We start from the raw sequence: 16,420 nt of genomic DNA on the forward strand, positions 1-16,420 counted from the left end.
AGCACAGGATGAAGAAGGATAGGGAAGTTAGGCTGAAATTCCTGATGGAGGCAGCACTCGGGCCATCTTTGGAGATTTCCCAGTCTGACTTGGTGTCAAGTGCTGCAGCTTCAGAGAGAAGCACACCTAAAACTTTAGCAGAATTGCTACAGCATTCTTCCTTGCCTATACCAAGGAAGAAATATAAAACTTCCAGAGAGGAAGATCTTGCCACTCTTAATTTGATAAGAGTGGCAAGAAGCAGTTGAATGGAGTGCACCTGAAACCTAACCCTCCTCCTCCAGATCAGTGCTTACGTTGGCTCAGTCAGCTCTGGTGATGCTATGAGCACCATTGAGCCCGGTGCCAGAAGCAGTACTGTCAAATTTTTTGGCACTGCAACAAGAGACCATCACAGTGTTGATTACTGTGGTGGCATTTGCAGTGAGAAGAGATCTGCTCTGCCTCTTGGAGCTGGTGTCTCCTTCCTTACAGGAATTCATTCCTGTGCATTGCCATCCTATCTGCCAGCGATTCAAACCCACCACTACAGGTGTCTGCTTCCTGGACAGGTGCACCCTCACTGCCATCCAAGGGGATGCAATGATGGCATTTCTCCACCCATGGTCAGAAAAAAGGGAATATTCATTGTCAGAATTGGAAGTGGAATCTTACATCTCACACCCCCAAAGCAGGACCACTGGTTTCCTCAAAGATCCTCTTTTGACCTACTACTGTGACCCTTAATGGAACCTGCCTTGGGAAAGTACAGAGGACGATGGGGACCTGTTTCATACCAGTAACCATTTTGGAACCCTCGGGGTTTTCCCTCATTTTGTAGTTCTTCCCCACACCATGTGTGTGGGATATGCGGAAGTGGGATATACTCTCCAATTTTTTTACATCTTCCTTCCATCCTCTCTCCCTGTCCCTCTTCAGGGACCACTCCAGAAAGTACAATTTCTCTTTTGCTTCAGAACAGAGAAGGTACCATGTGGTCTCAGAAGGAAGGGGATTTATTTCTAATATTTCCTAATCCCAAAAGGAGAGAGGGATCTCAGACCAATTTTAGACCTGCATCAACTCGACAAACTCTTAAAAAAAGATAAAGTTTCACATGGTCACCCTAGCTTTTATTATCCCTTCCCTGGATCATTAGGACCAGTATGCTGTCCTCAGCTTAAAAGATGTGTGCTTCCATGTGGCAATCAATCAAGATCACAGGAAGAACCTCTGATTTATGATAAATCAAAATCAGTACCAGTTCACTGTGTCAGCAGCTCCCAGGATCTTTACAAAGGTCATGGCAGTAATAGCTGCATTCCTCCAAAGATTGGGAGTTCAGGTTTACTGCTACCTGGATGACAGGCTGGTCAGGGGCCAGTCCAAACTGCAGGTACAAAACAGTTTTTTGTCCTGATCTAGTCAATGTTCAAAGCTCTGGGACTGTTAACACAGAAAAATCTCTCCACTCCCTGGTCCAGAGGATAGAGTTTATAGGGGTTGTATTGGACTCATCTCCAGGCAAGGACTTTTTTCCAGATTTCAGGTTCCACGCAATTGGATCAATTATTATATGTTTGAAGGCTCACCTGGTCACAACAGCATGAAAGTCTTTGAAGTTTCTGGGTCACATGTTTTTTTGTACCTACCTGGTTCAATATGCCAGACTTCACCTAAGAACTCTGCAGGGATGGCTAGCATCAGTCTACTCACCAACCTATTATCAGTTAGACTCGATAGTAACAGTGTCCACCCATGTCCTCACCTCCCTACATTGATGAACAAATCCAGCCAATATATGTATAGGCTTTCCATTTGCCTGCCCATAACTGACTCTCACATTAGTGACAGATGCTTCTGCTCTGGGTTGGGGAGCCCACCTGGGTTCTCTACAGATGCAGGGTCTATGGTCGTCCGTGGACTTAGCTTTACACATCAGTGTCAGAGAACTTAGAGCTGTCAGACTTGCATGCCAGGTATTTCCATTGCAGAGCAGGGGAAGCAACCTGTTAGTCCTCTCAGACAACATAACCCCAATGTTTTACCTCACTAAGTAGCAGGGGAGCCTGCTCTTCTCCACTCTGACAAGAAGTTACTATACTCTGGGATCTCTGTATTGCCTACTTGATAGATCTAGATGCATCTAGGTCCAAAATGACCCAGCAGACCAGAATGGGGTCCAGAATACAAGGGCTCCAGAATGACCCAGCAGACAACTTGAAAAGATCATTTGAGTCCCCCCTGAGTGGTCTCTTCACACAGATATGGCCAGATATATCTTCCAGCAATGAGGGTTTTTCCAGTAAACCTATTTGCAGCAAAGTCTAACAGAAAGTTCTGCTCTCTATGGGGTCACAGCCCCAGTTCCATAATAGATGCCTTTTTATTGACATGATCAGGCAGACTTCTTTAAGCTTTTCCACCAATCCCACTAATTCAAGGGTTTTACTAAAGATAAGACAGAACTAAGCCAGAGTCACACTTGTAGTCCCATCAGGGTCCCATCAGGACTGGTTAACCATTTTCCTGGTGCTGTCAGTGAAACCTCCAATTCTCTTCCTCTGGACTCAGACCTAATCTCCCAGGTTTGTAACTGCCTACTGCATTTGAGTCTATAATCTCTTTACTTAACTGCACGGATGCTCCATAGCTAGACACTAGAGAGAAGGTCTGCTCCAAAGACATTCAAGAGATCCTGCTAAATAGTAGAAAGCCTTCTACAAGAGCTACTTACCTCTCTAAATGGAAATTTTTTCTGTCTGGTCTTGTCAGTATGGAGTTTCACCAACCAGTTCTTCTGTTCAACTTATTCTGGACATCTTATTATACCTGAAAAGCCAAGGTTTAGTGGTTAGTTCCATCAAGATACATCTGGCAGTTATTTCAGCATTCCACCCTAAAGTGGAAAATCACTCTATTTTCTCCAATGATATGTCCATAAGGTTTTTAAAAGTCTTACTTAAATTATATTCAGTTCCCCAATGGGATCTAAATTTTGTACTGTCAAGAATTCGGGGTTCCCCGTTTGAGCCATTTACCAATATGCTCATCCAAACTTCATTCCAAAGGTGGTTCCTTCTTTCCACATCAACTATGCAATAATTTTGCCCATATTTTACCCAAAGCGACGTCCCAGTATGGAGGAAAAGCATTTGCATACCTTGGATGTCAGGAGAGCCATAGCATTTTACCAGGCACATTTGTAAATCCTCCTGACTGTTTATAGCAGTGGTGGACAGAGTAAAAGGTCAATAAGTCTCCACCCAGAGAATTTTCTCCTGGATCGGATCCTGAATATGCATGTGCTATGACTTGGCTAATGTTGCTCTTCCTGACAGAGTCACAGATCATTTGACAATGTTGCAATCTGCCTTGGCAGTCTTTCTAGCACAGATTCCAAATGCAGACATCTGTAGAGTGGCAGCCTAGTCTTCAATCCACACATTTGCCTCTCACTATGCTGTGGCTCAAAACAGCAAAGATTATGCTAGAGTTGGATGAGTTATTCTACACTCTTTATTGCAACATATCTCAAAGAAGAACAGTTATGAAATAGGGTAATGACTTTTTTATTCCTGAAGACAATTCTTCAGCTTTCTTCTTCAAAGCAAATATGGATGCCTGAATTGCTTACAGCATCCACCTCACAGAAATAGTCTCTTCCTCTAGATAAAATGAGTAGAAACCTGCTGACACCATAATGTTTTTTAGTTTTCTCCAAAGACTGTTATCTACAATGGCTCCTGATTCTATGAAGCATTTTCTCACCCCACTGCTATAGCTGGTTCAGTTGCAGATAGAGTCTCTGTTTCCCATGGGTTTGGGTCCTGCCTCTGGGAAGGTGAGAACTGGGGACATTGGAGGAGGGATGGGGCACTGAGATCAGTTGTGTTCTCGGAGCTTGTCGTGGTTCTGCCCCACCACTAAAGGTGAGACTTATGTCTGATCCTGCAATCCCTCCATGTGCAAAACTCTCACTGAAGTCAATAGGAGTTTTGCACCCATGAGTCCTACAATATCAGGTTCTGTCTATGCAGAAATTAAACTTTACAAAAATACACATAATTATTCAAGATATGTAGAAGTGTTCAGTGGATATTTCTGTTCTGTATTTTGAAAAAAGCCAAATGATCATCATGTCAGATGATGATTAAATACTTTACATTCCAATAATACCTAAAGATGTTATTAAGAAGAAGCTATTAAAGTTAGACTTTTTAAATAGATCTCCATAGTTTGCACCCAAGAGTTTTAAAAGAGCTGTCTAAGGAGTTCCCTAGATCATTAATATTAATTTTCAATAAGTTTTGCAACACTGGGGAAGTTCCAGAGGACTAAAAGAAAGCTAATATTGTATCAATATTTAAAAAGGGTGACCTTAGAAATTATGCCTGACATCCTGATGCTGGACTTGGGCAAAATAGTGGAATAATTGACATGAGACTTAATAAAGAATTAGAGGAGGGTAACATATTTAATGTAAAAAAAACAAGGGATTAGGAAAAATAGATCTCATCAACATAAGGATATAATTTTCTATAAGACTACAAGTTTGGTTGATAAAAGTAATACTATTATACTTAGGTAAGTTAAAATCTAGATAATATATTTAGGTTTCTATAAAAGATGACTTGGTGCCATACAACCAATGCAAAATTCAAATAGTACATATTAAATGGATTAAAATGAGGCTAATTGATGGGTCTCAAAATGTAATTGTCAATGTGGAATCATCAAGCATGTGTTTCTAGTAGGGTCCTGCAGTAATCAGTTCTTGGTCCATCATTATTTAATATTTTTATCAATGACAGAAGAAAATATAAAATCATTACCTATAAAGTTTGTAGATGACACAAAGATTGGAGAAGTGGTAAATGATAATGGATCAGAGCAATCTGGATGGCTTGGTGAACTGGGTAAAAGCAAACAATATGAAGTTCAATATGGCCATGATCATGTATCTAGAAACAAAGACTATAGGTCATATTTAGAGGATGGGGGACTCTATCCTAGGAAGCAAAGATGCTTTAAAGGACTTGGGAATCATTGTGAATACTTAACTGAACCTGAACTCACAGCATGATGCTTTTGGTCAAAAAGGCTAATGTGATCCTTGGATGTATAAATGGGAGTACCAAGTAGGAATGGAGGAGCTATATTATATATTACTTCTGTATTTGGCATGACCAAGACCAGTACTGGAACATTGTGTCCAGTTCTAATGCCATAGTTCAAGAATGATGTTGGAAAAATTGGAGAAGATTCACAGAAATCACAAGAATGAATGCTTTGGAGAAAATTTCTGATGGTAGGACGCTCTTTAATTTAGAAGACAAAGGTACAATATGATTCAATGGCTGGTAGCTAAAATTAAACAGATTCAGACTGGAAATAAGGCACAAATGTGTGTGTGTGTGTGTGTGTGTGTGTGTGTGTGTAATTAACTATTGGAACAAGTTACTTAGGGGTGTGGAGAACTCTCCTTCATCTGAAGTCTTTAAATCAAGATTGGATGTCTTCCTAAAAGATATGCTCTGGCTCAACCAGAAATTATAGCCTTAATGAAGGAATTACTTTGTGAAATTCTGTGGGCTATGATATGCAAAATTAGATTATTATAATGCACTCAAGGAGGGTCTATAGAGGGAGATTGGTTTTATTTTACTGACAGAGGGGCCTTAGCTTTTAAGATTTTGAGAAAAACTGTTCTACAGTGAAACAAATCGGGGCACCAAACAGTTCGAGAGATGCCAGTTTTCTCTTTTCTAATTAAATTCTCTGAGTGTTAGAGGGAATTATTCTGTGATTCTTAATTGTCACTTGAAACTGCTAGGAATAGAAATATAGATTATAGACTTTAAGGCCAGAAGGGATCATCACATCATCTGGACTGACCTCCCACATAACACAGGTCACAGAATTTCATCCAGCTATTCCTATATTCAGCCTAACAACTTGTGTTTGTCTAAAACATATCTTCCAGAAAGGCATCCAGCCTTGATCTGATAACATATCAAGAGATGGCGAATCCATCACTTCCCTTGGTAGTTTATTCCGATGGTTAATCACACTCACTGTTAGCAATGTGTGCCTTATTTCTAAATTGAATGTGTCTGGCTTTAACTTCCATCCATTGGTTCTTGTTCTTTTCTCCAATTTCTTGTCTCAAAATCTCCTACACTAACCACTAGATGCTCAGCCTCTTTAAATAGTAATTATTATTAGAAGTAAATAGAGGTTTGTTTTGGGCCAAAGAGTAAAGAAGCAGCATGTATTTACTTAAATGTTAGTACAATACCTAGAATGATCAGATCTCAATATTGATTGAGAACTCTCAATGCTACTGTAATAATTTTAACTAATAATGTTGATTTTTTTTCCAGTGTTCAACCCACAATTTCCTGGAAAAGAGAAAAGGACTAATGCAATTTAGTGTTGTAAGGAAATCAATCCCAGAACAACAACAAATAACAGAAATTCCCATTCTTTTCCTGTTCTCTTAAAAAAAAGCTACAAGAAAGCTGAAATCTACTTTAAATTTTTAAATCTATGTTTTATATACATTTATGTAAAATGTATATAAAAATGAAGAGAAGTAGTCACAGCCAGTGAATCTTACAGCATCTGTGCATCTATTATAAATGGTACAATATATTTTCACACACAGATATAGATTGAGGTGGAGGATCAGATATTTTACCCGAGTGAGAAGCAACATTCAGAGTTTAGCCACAATTACATTTAGGAAGAGGGATTCCTGGAATCTGGATTGGAAGTGTGTGTGTAGAGAGGGTAAAGGAGATTGGATTTGAAGGTTTGGAGGAATCTGTGTACAGGCCACAGGGTGTGTGTGTGTATGCATAGAAAAGAAGAGATAAAAAGAAAAGCTAAGCCACACATCATAATTGCCTAAAGTCAATTTCTGAGAAACCAGCATGTCAAATAGAAGGAAAATCCTCAAGCAGTTTTAGTCTCCCTAAGCACTAATTGGGCCCACCAAATGCAACAAGACATTTTAATCTGCAGTGTAACATCACTGTTTTTCCTGTTCAGTTTTGACCTCTTGAGGTCTAGAATGTAGTGTAAAATCAGAGACAGGGAAGACAAGGTTGGGTGTGTGCTTAGAATTTTTCTAGGTAAGTATGTTGAGTGGTTGACTCTTGGCTGTGTAGCAACATGTCTTTCACCTCGTCAGAGCATTCCACCTCCAAGTCTTGTAACTAAGAAGGAGTCAAGCATAGAGGCGGAGAACTTGCAGGTTGGGGTGAAGGATCAGCCCATCACTTTGAGACATCAGGTGGGAAATGGACCAAAGAGAAACCAGAGAACATATATTGCCATATGTGTCAGGTAAGGGAACCAGGTTTGTCTTGGCAAGGAGGGGAAATCAGAATATCTCTGGCTTTATCTCATTGAATTTTCAACAGCACCTTGGATAGAAGAGGAAATGGGGGAAAGGTATCCAAAGGTCCCTGTCCCATTTGAGGATGTGGGCATCTCCCAATGACTGTTTCCCCAGGCTGGTCCTGGAGCAGTAAGGACATTTCTTGTTCCAGTAAGTAGTGAAGAGGTCTGTATTCATGATTCCCCAAAGGGTGAATATGTTGTGAAGCACCTCTGAGTTCAGTTCTCATTTGTGGTCATGAGAAGAGTTCTGACTGAGACTGTTGGATGCTATGTTCTGTATCCCTGGGAAATAGACACTGAGATGAGAATGTTGTGATGGATTCACTAGTTCCAGAGTTTGATTGCTTACGTGCAGAGGGAGGAAGATCTGGCCCTCCTTCCCCCCCACCCCCCAGCAATTTATATAAAACATATAGGTCATATTGCCTGTTATGATCTTTGTATGGATGTTCTTGATGAAAGGCAAAAAGTCTGCACAGGTATTTCTGATAGCTTTTAGCTCCAAAAGATTGATATGCTGTGGAAGACTACTTGAATCTTGCAGTTGTGAGCTCCCCAGACTATTAGGGAGGCATCGATCATTAGATTCAGTGTCGTTGGCAGTTGCATGAATGGAACACATGCTCTGACATTGGATTACTCTTTCCAGCAGTCCACAGAATGCTTTACTGCAGAGGGCAGTGATAGCAATTTAATTAGTTTTTCCCTGTTTGAGGAACAACATAAGTGAGCCACATCTGAAGAAACCTCATGAACATCTGAGCATTTGGGATGGTGAAGGTGAATGATTCTATATTACTTAGAAGCTATAGGCAGTTCTTGGCTGATGTTTGAGGGCCAGCCTGGACTGTCTCTATGAGACTTGTAAGGGTGGTGAGTATGCAGAAGGAATGTTCTTGCTTGTACTGCATTGAGATTGGCACCAATAAATTCCAGTCACTGTATAAGGTCAGTGTTGATTTCTGTAAGTTAAGCTGTAGATCCAGATTCACAAATGTGTACATGGTCATCTGGGTGGCTCGTACAGCATCCTGAAATGAAGGAGCCCTGAGAAGGCAGTTGTGTATGTACACATAGATCACAATTCCCAACATTCTTCAGGTGTGCCATACATCAGAGAGGACCCTGGAGAATACCCCGAATGCCGATGAGAGGTTGAATGGGAGCATCCTGTACTGATAAAGGTCCTGCCCAAAGATAAATCATAGGAATTTCCTGTGTGACAGTCACATTGAGATGTGGCAGTAGGCATCTTGTAGGTTGAGGGCCGAAAACCAATCTCCTTGCTCTAGAGCTGGAATAATGGCTGCGAGCATGACCATCTTGAATGTCTGTGCCTTCACATATTTGTTTAACGCCTTTATATCTAGAATAGACCTCCAACCTCCCTTTGCCTGAGATGTGCCAAGACTGGTTCTATGGCATCTAGGCATAACAGATGATCTATTTCCTGGCAGGTTCTTGGGGGAAGGGTCCCTGAAGAGGGATGGGAAAGGAGGCTGGGAATAGGGGAGGAATGTGAATTGAATGGTGTAACTCTTCAAAATAATCTCCAAAAGCTATCTCTCAGAGGTGATATTCTGCCATCTGCTGTGAAAGTGGGCCTGGCAACTTCTGAAAGGGCATGTCAGGCATGTAAATAGCAGCTGACATTGCAAAGCATAGTTGTTCAGACCATCAACCAATTTCTCAACTATTCACTCCATTCGAGGTCAAAGGCTGTCGAGAAGGAAATGAGGCAGGTTTGCCTGCTCAGAGCTAGATAGCCTTGAGGCAGACCATGAGGGAAGGAGAATGCATGTGCAGGCTGAATGGACACTACTACCTAAAATCTCTGATTAGAAGCACAGGGGCACAGATACACCTACAGTGGAGCACCCATAGGGACAATAATTGAAGGAGAACTGAGTTTTATGCTGTTATTTCCACTACATTTTCACATTACCACTAGACAAGTAACTGCAGGTTAATATGCACATTTTCTGTTATGAGATCACCCTAAATTTAATCCAAACGTTCTTAAGCCCAGAAGTACCTTCTGTATGCCAAAACTTTTATCCTAAATATAAGCATCCTGCAGTAATCAGTGCCTTTTCAAAGGCATATGTTGTACTAGAGATCCCCAGACCAGTGATGGGAGAGTGTATAACTGAGAGGAGTAATAAGAAATGAAGGGAGATCATAAAGTGCACAAGAGAAGGTAGAAAGGGAAGATATTGTAGAAAGGAAAAGAGTACCTAAATTACTTGCATAATGCATGCATGTGATGAATTTGTGGGAATGGTTTTAGTATTCTGTTATCAACATGCATGAATGCAGGCATGTGTAAATGAGATGTAATTGGGTTCCAAACCCCTGAGCTTTAGAGGCATGTCCATGAGTTTCATATTGGAACATAATTTAAACTTTCATAAAATATAGGTCTTAGTCATGGGTCATGCTACACAGCAGGATGGGAGAAGGTGTAAGGAGCTTCTCCATCTTGCAGGGCTCACAGGAGGCTGCCGATCTAGCCCTACACTGATAAAAATATAAGAAGTATGAACCCAAGTTAAATTTGCAGAAGAGCCTCTAATCCTCAGTGTTTAATAATGGCAGCCCCTGAACTAAGGGAATGAATGTGTGTGTGTGAGGGGGGGAAGAGATAGTGAGAATCTCCCTGATTAGGAGCATCTAGAGTAAGTAGTAGGAGTAGATGCACCCATGGCTCCTCCTCCATTCAGGTGCCAACCAGGGGAGCTGGTCAGCCAAAGGAAGGGAGAAAAAAGAAGTGTACAGCAACTTGCATCCCTTAAAGGGTTATAGCAGTTTGTGCTCTCCCCTAGCACACTGGCACATTCCAGGAGCCATAGCACTTCCAGTGCACCTTTTTCCCTACCTCCCCCAGTGCAGGGCTGAGCTAAATGCCAGAGTCTGGCCCCTAGTGATTTACCAAAACGAAAGGAAATGTAAATATTGTGATGGTGTGAATGCAAAGCAGAAGTGCATGTAATAAAATGTTAACTGGTAGAGTTCTCTCATGTGCTGGCAAATGTCATGACCTGTATTATTCAGTGTGTATTAAACAAGCTGTCAGGGGAAAGCAGTGGATGTGTTGTTCCTTGACTTTAGCAAAACTTTTGACACAGTATCCCACAATATTCTTGCCAGCAAGTTAAAGAAATATGGGCTGGATGAATGGACTATAAGATGGATAGAAAACTGGTTAGATTGTCGGGTTCAACAGGTAGTGATCAATGGCTCCATTTCTAGTTGGCAGCCGGTATCAAGTGGAGTGCCCCAAGGGTCGGTCCTGGGGCCGTTTTGTTCAATATCTTCATTAATGATCTGGAGGATGGTGTGGATTGCCCCCTCAGAAAGTTTGCAGATGACATTAAACTGGGAGGAGAGGTAGATATGCTGGAGGGTAGGGATAGGATACAGACGGACCTAGACAAATTAGAGGATTGGGCTAAAAGAAATCTGATGAGGTTCAACAAGGACAAGTGCAGAGTCCTGCACTTAGGATGGAAGAATCGCATGCACTGCTATAGACTATGGGACTGAATGGCTAGGCAGCGGTTCTGCAGAAAAGGACCTAGAGGTTACAGTGGACGAGAAGCTGGATATGAGTCAACAGTGTGCCATTGTTGCCAAAAAGTCCAATGGCATTTTGGGATGTATAAGTAGGGACATTGCCAGCAGATCGAGGGACGTCATCGATTCTCTATTTGACATTGGTGAGGCCTCATCTGGAGTAATGTGTCCAGTTTTGAGTCCCACACTACAAGAAGGATGTGAACAAATTGGAGAGAGACCAGCGGAGGGCAACAAAAATGATTAGGGGGCTGGGGCACATGACTTAAGTGGAGAAGCTAAGGGAACTGGGGTTATTTAGTCTGCAGAAGAGAAGAGTGAGGGGGGATTTGATAGCAGTCTTCAACTACCTGAAGGGGGGTGCCAAAGAGGAGGGAGCTAGGCTGTTCTCAGTGGTGGCAGATGTCAGAACAAGGAACAATGGTCTCAATTTGCAGTGGGGGAGGTCTAGGTTGGATATTAGGAAACACTATTTCACTAGGAAGGTGGTGAAGCACTGGAATGGGTTACCTAGGGAGGTGGTGGAATCTCCAAGGTTTTGAAGGCCTGGCTTGACAAAGCCCTGGCTGTGATGATTTAGTTGGTGATTGCTCCTGCTTTGAGCAGGGGGTTGGACTAGATGACCTCCTGAGGTCCCTTCCAACCCTGATATTCTATGATCCTATGATTCTAAGCATATTTGTGAAAAAATAATATTGGAAGAAAAATGCACTTTGGGTATTTTGGATGTCTACTGAATTTAATTCAACTAGTTGTATTTGCTAGAGCCAGCATAAAATAAGTGCTCTATAATACAAGGACAGTGTTCTCCTGTCAGTTAACATATATGTTTATTGTCAACTACTAACACATCCTGAGTTCAAATTACCCTATAATTTAAAATACTATGCAGTTTCACAAGTTTACAATTTCTGAACTCAGAAGTTCACCACAGTAGATACAGTGATAGCTATCCATAAAGGAATCAATTCCTTTAAATATTGAATTTCTAAGTCAAGACTTACTAATACTGTACATTATGGGAAGGTAAGAAAGAAAAAATGGAAAAATACTTTATTAAACGAGACACAAGAAAAAAGGATGTGGGATTTTGGAATACGTTATAAAGCTTTTTACCTCCAGGTCCCCAGTTCAAATTCAATTTAGGCCAGTAGGTCCTGAAGGTAATTACTATCTGACAGCTGTTCTGTGACCTATGATAGGTGTAATTAGCTGGTCAGTGCACTCCAAATCACCATCTTATCTGGAAGGAACCAGCATCCTTATTAGTGATCCCAGCACAGACCAATGGCTTAATGGGCCTGAGGACTGAACTGCCCTTATCCCAAGATGCAGGCAAGTCAGTGGTGAGATACATTAACAAGGCAGTGCAAGAAAATTTGCCTCTGTTTTATGCACAGCAAAATTTGGGCCTTAGACTCTTCGTGAGCATTACATTTGCTAAAAAGAGTAAAAGAGAAACTCAAAATGTCTAATCAGTACTCTCAGGAGAAGGGTGGGTTGGTGGGTTTGTGGCTAAGGCACTGGCCTTGGACTCAAGTGATCTGAGTGCAATTTCTGGTTCTACCACAGACTTACTATGTGATCTATGGCAAATCAATTAATCTCTACCTTTAAAATGCAGACAATTCTTCCCCCCCCCCACTCTTTATCTGTCTAGATTCTAACTCTTCAGACCAGGGACTATCACTTTTTGTTTTTATGATGCCTTGCACAAGGGAGACCCCATATTGGTCGAATAATCTTAAATAAACGTGATTATCCACAAATTTTGTGACATTCAGCAGCTGGATCTGAAGTTTGTGGGTGAAGCTTCACTCTCAGCAGAAGTAATAGGTTTGCATTTTCTCCACTGCTTTAAAATACTTATTTTTAATTCTTGGTATAAGGAAGCACAGATGCAATCTGCTCATAGTGACGCTGTGTTAGACCAGTAGAGAATTCCTAATTGTATTCCCCACTGTTTCTCTCTTCATCAAATGTATCTCAAGCTTCTGTTCCATCTCATCCTGGAGCTACTCAAAGCAACATTACTGGAGAACTGCCTTTGATCACTTGAATCAGACTTATACAATTTTTCAGGGAACAGACAGACATTATTTTATATCTCCATAAAGTAAACTCTGGGATGACATTTAAGTCTCATTTTGGCACACTCCTCACATACTCTGTTCCTATGCAAAGTTTAATGCTGATGTCATAATTTTAAGTCAATCTTTAAAAAAAATTAACAACCCAAGACACAGTCTAAGGATAACTATTTTGTAAAATCATAGAGCAATGATATTTCTTGTCCAGCATGAGTATTTATTAAAGATTTTGGAATATGTCTGAGCGGGTCTGGAACTCACTTTGATGTTGTGGGTCCCATATCTACTCCTGGAACCAAGTCTTTTGCAAATGTAATAGTTATGCATTTTCCACCATATTTCCTGGGGTTATTTGAACCCAAAGTGATGGTAACTAATCTCCATTTTCCAGGCGGTGTCAGGAAATAAATCAGAGGGGAACACAGGACCTCCATCTTATAAATTACTGGGTATACACAATTGCTTCCACTCAAAAATCCTTGTTTTATTGAGTACAAAGCACACATAGAAGTATAGCAATAGCCTAGAACACCCCAGAAAGTAGTTAACCAAAGTCTGAAGTGGAGTCGAGTGACAGCGGCGGGATTCCGGTGGCCAGCCTTCCTCCTAGCTGCTGAGGTGGTAGCTGTCAGACTCCAAGCTCACAGAAATCCTCTCAAAAGAACTTCTTCCAGGGTTCTCACTAAACTCTTTACAGGTTTCTCCAAACAACGCATAACTCAAAGTAACTCCTAATGGACTGACCATTTCCCTAGCAACAGCAAAGAACTCAATTTCTACTTATCAATAAAGCAACTCCAGCAAGAAATTCACAGACACAGGCACCCAGACCACGGTCACCCTCCTTTTTCATTCTCATGAATCTGTAACCCTGCAAGTGTGCAGTTGTTTTTGTCTGCCTAAGCAAGGCCAAATTATTTCTCACTATGTGATGTCCTTGCTTCCAGCTTATTGTGGCTAAGTGCACAAGATGGCTGCAGGTTATGTCTAGTTCAGTTCTCTCATCACAACACCTGTCATGAGAGGCTCCTTTGCTGCAGGAAATCAGAGTGGAGAAAAAGTTCTCTCCCTTTCATCACCCAGTGACTAGCACTAATGTAACCATCTCGTGTGAGCAATCACCAGAGGCAAAAAGACTTGAGGAAGAATAAAAGATAGGTAAATACTAAGAGGAAGAAGAGTGACCTGAAAGGTGTATAGGGCATGATTCTAATTAAAATGAACACAGTGGAAGAACTCCTGTTGACTTCAGTGGGTTTTGGATTAGGCCTATAGAAAAGGCCTAGAACAAATCAAGGAGTTATAGGGGGAGGAAGAGAGGACATCAGAGAAACTAACGAAGGATTTTTCAGATCTGATCCTGATACCAGAGATAGCAGTGCGAATTGGGTCAGGCTCAGGCTCTTCTCATTTTTGTTGGAGACAGAAGAACAAGAGCAGACAATTGAGACTCTAGAAGAAGATCAATATCACAAGGTGTGGTTAATTGGTGACCTACAAGGAGAGAGTCTCTCTCCTCTCCTTTCTAATTTCTTTGTTTGGTTTAGAAAAGGCATTAGGAAAAAGTAGTTATGCGCCTAGTCCTGTAATCCATACAAAATAATGGGAAAGGATTTTTTTAAATTCAGAAACAGCTGGCATCAAAAATTCAGTCATACTTCTCAGTAATTACCAGATTACCAAGGGGGCAAATAAACATGCAAATAGTCTTTTATACATTTGGAGCTGTAGTCCCTGTGACCTGATGAGTCCATAATAGCCCCTTGGGACTGACGCCAGTTAGTGTATGGAACTGGACTAGTGTAACATAGCCTCAGAAATTGGGATGCACAAAGGGCACCTTTGTGTCCATATGTATGTATTGGCCATAACTAACCCTAAGACCGAATGCACTCCTGGTTTTAGATTTATGTAACATTTGTGGTTTTGTCGTAGTTTTGTCGTGGTTTTGCTACAAACCTAGGTACAACTTGGTAGTTTCACTGCGAGAGTCTGGATTAATGCAAACCTGTAAAACCAAAGGAGTACTTGTGGCACCTTAGTACTGCTTTTCTTTTTGTGAATACAGACTAACACGGCTGCTACTCTGAAACCTGTAAAACCAAGTAAAACTTGGTGAAGGGTGTGTGTGGAGACTGCGTTCAGATCCATGCAATTGAAACAGAAGGGAATGTCAGCATGAGTGCCTATGAACAGAGACCTCTAAGTGTTGCACAGCTCAACAAATAACCTTAAACATAAAACAAAAATCTGCAAAGAGTATAAATAATACAATTTATTTTTTGGATGACTGATTATAGGAATCCAGCTCAGGCAATTTCAATCACATCTCCTTTCCACTTTAAGAAACAGAATGAGTTTCTAATGTTGACATAATATATCAGTTTGAGCCTGAGCCAGCTATCCACTAAGGGCCCAGTTCTGCCAGTCTTACTCACATACGTTAGGCATTTAAGTTTGAAAATGCTGGCCTGTATTGTTCAGGTCTTTAAGCTAACCCCAAATGGAAAAAGGATAAGGCTATCAGCCATGGGGAGCAAGCAGAGCTTCAGATAAGAGGAAATGCTCATACCTATTTAATATGTTTTAGCATTCTTCACATGTAGGATGTCAGTTAAGGATACTGCCATATCATGTGCAGAAGCTAGATCTCTTCCACTCGCCATTGGAATATTTAGAGGAAATAGTTCTTATTATTTAAATGCTTGAGATTTCTGTAGTTTGGTAACCTTCAGGGTGTGTACAGGACCCATCTTCTCTTCCTTGCAAGGAGATGGGTGATAAGTAGGGGTTGGGAGACCTATGTGTAGGTTCTACAGAAGGGGATAAATTCCATTTTGTTATATCTATGTTGTTATTGTGTTGTTTGACATTGGAGTTATTGACAGGCAACTGGGCATAGTTTCGCTGTAGAATAGTACAAATCAAAATAAATAATAAATATAACATTTTGCATCAGAAGAATCTCAGTGTTTGTATTCTTGTTCCATTTTTGAGCAACTAAAATAGGCTTTGATAAATGATAAATGATAAATGATAAAAATTTGATAAATTTTATTTTATCATTTATGAAAAAGGCGCCCATCATGACATCTCTGATGAACTGACAGAAAAGCAGATTTAAGGTCTAAGAACTGAAGCAAAGAGCAATACTTCTCATTGTAACTTACAGGACATGTTCCCATGTTGCAAAAACTCATACTGTCAGCTCTCTTTACACTAATCAACCTCAACATAGGATTGAAGGAAAGATGGGTTATCTGCCCCAGAAGAAGATAACATTAACCACAAGCAGCCAATCATACTGAATATGGTAAAAAAGAGAAGGGGTAAAACCCACTGTAGAGCTTTCTAATTGACTCTTG

Source organism: Dermochelys coriacea, chromosome 3 (assembly GCF_009764565.3).
Source record: "Dermochelys coriacea isolate rDerCor1 chromosome 3, rDerCor1.pri.v4, whole genome shotgun sequence".
Classification (NCBI taxonomy): Eukaryota; Metazoa; Chordata; order Testudines; family Dermochelyidae; genus Dermochelys; species Dermochelys coriacea.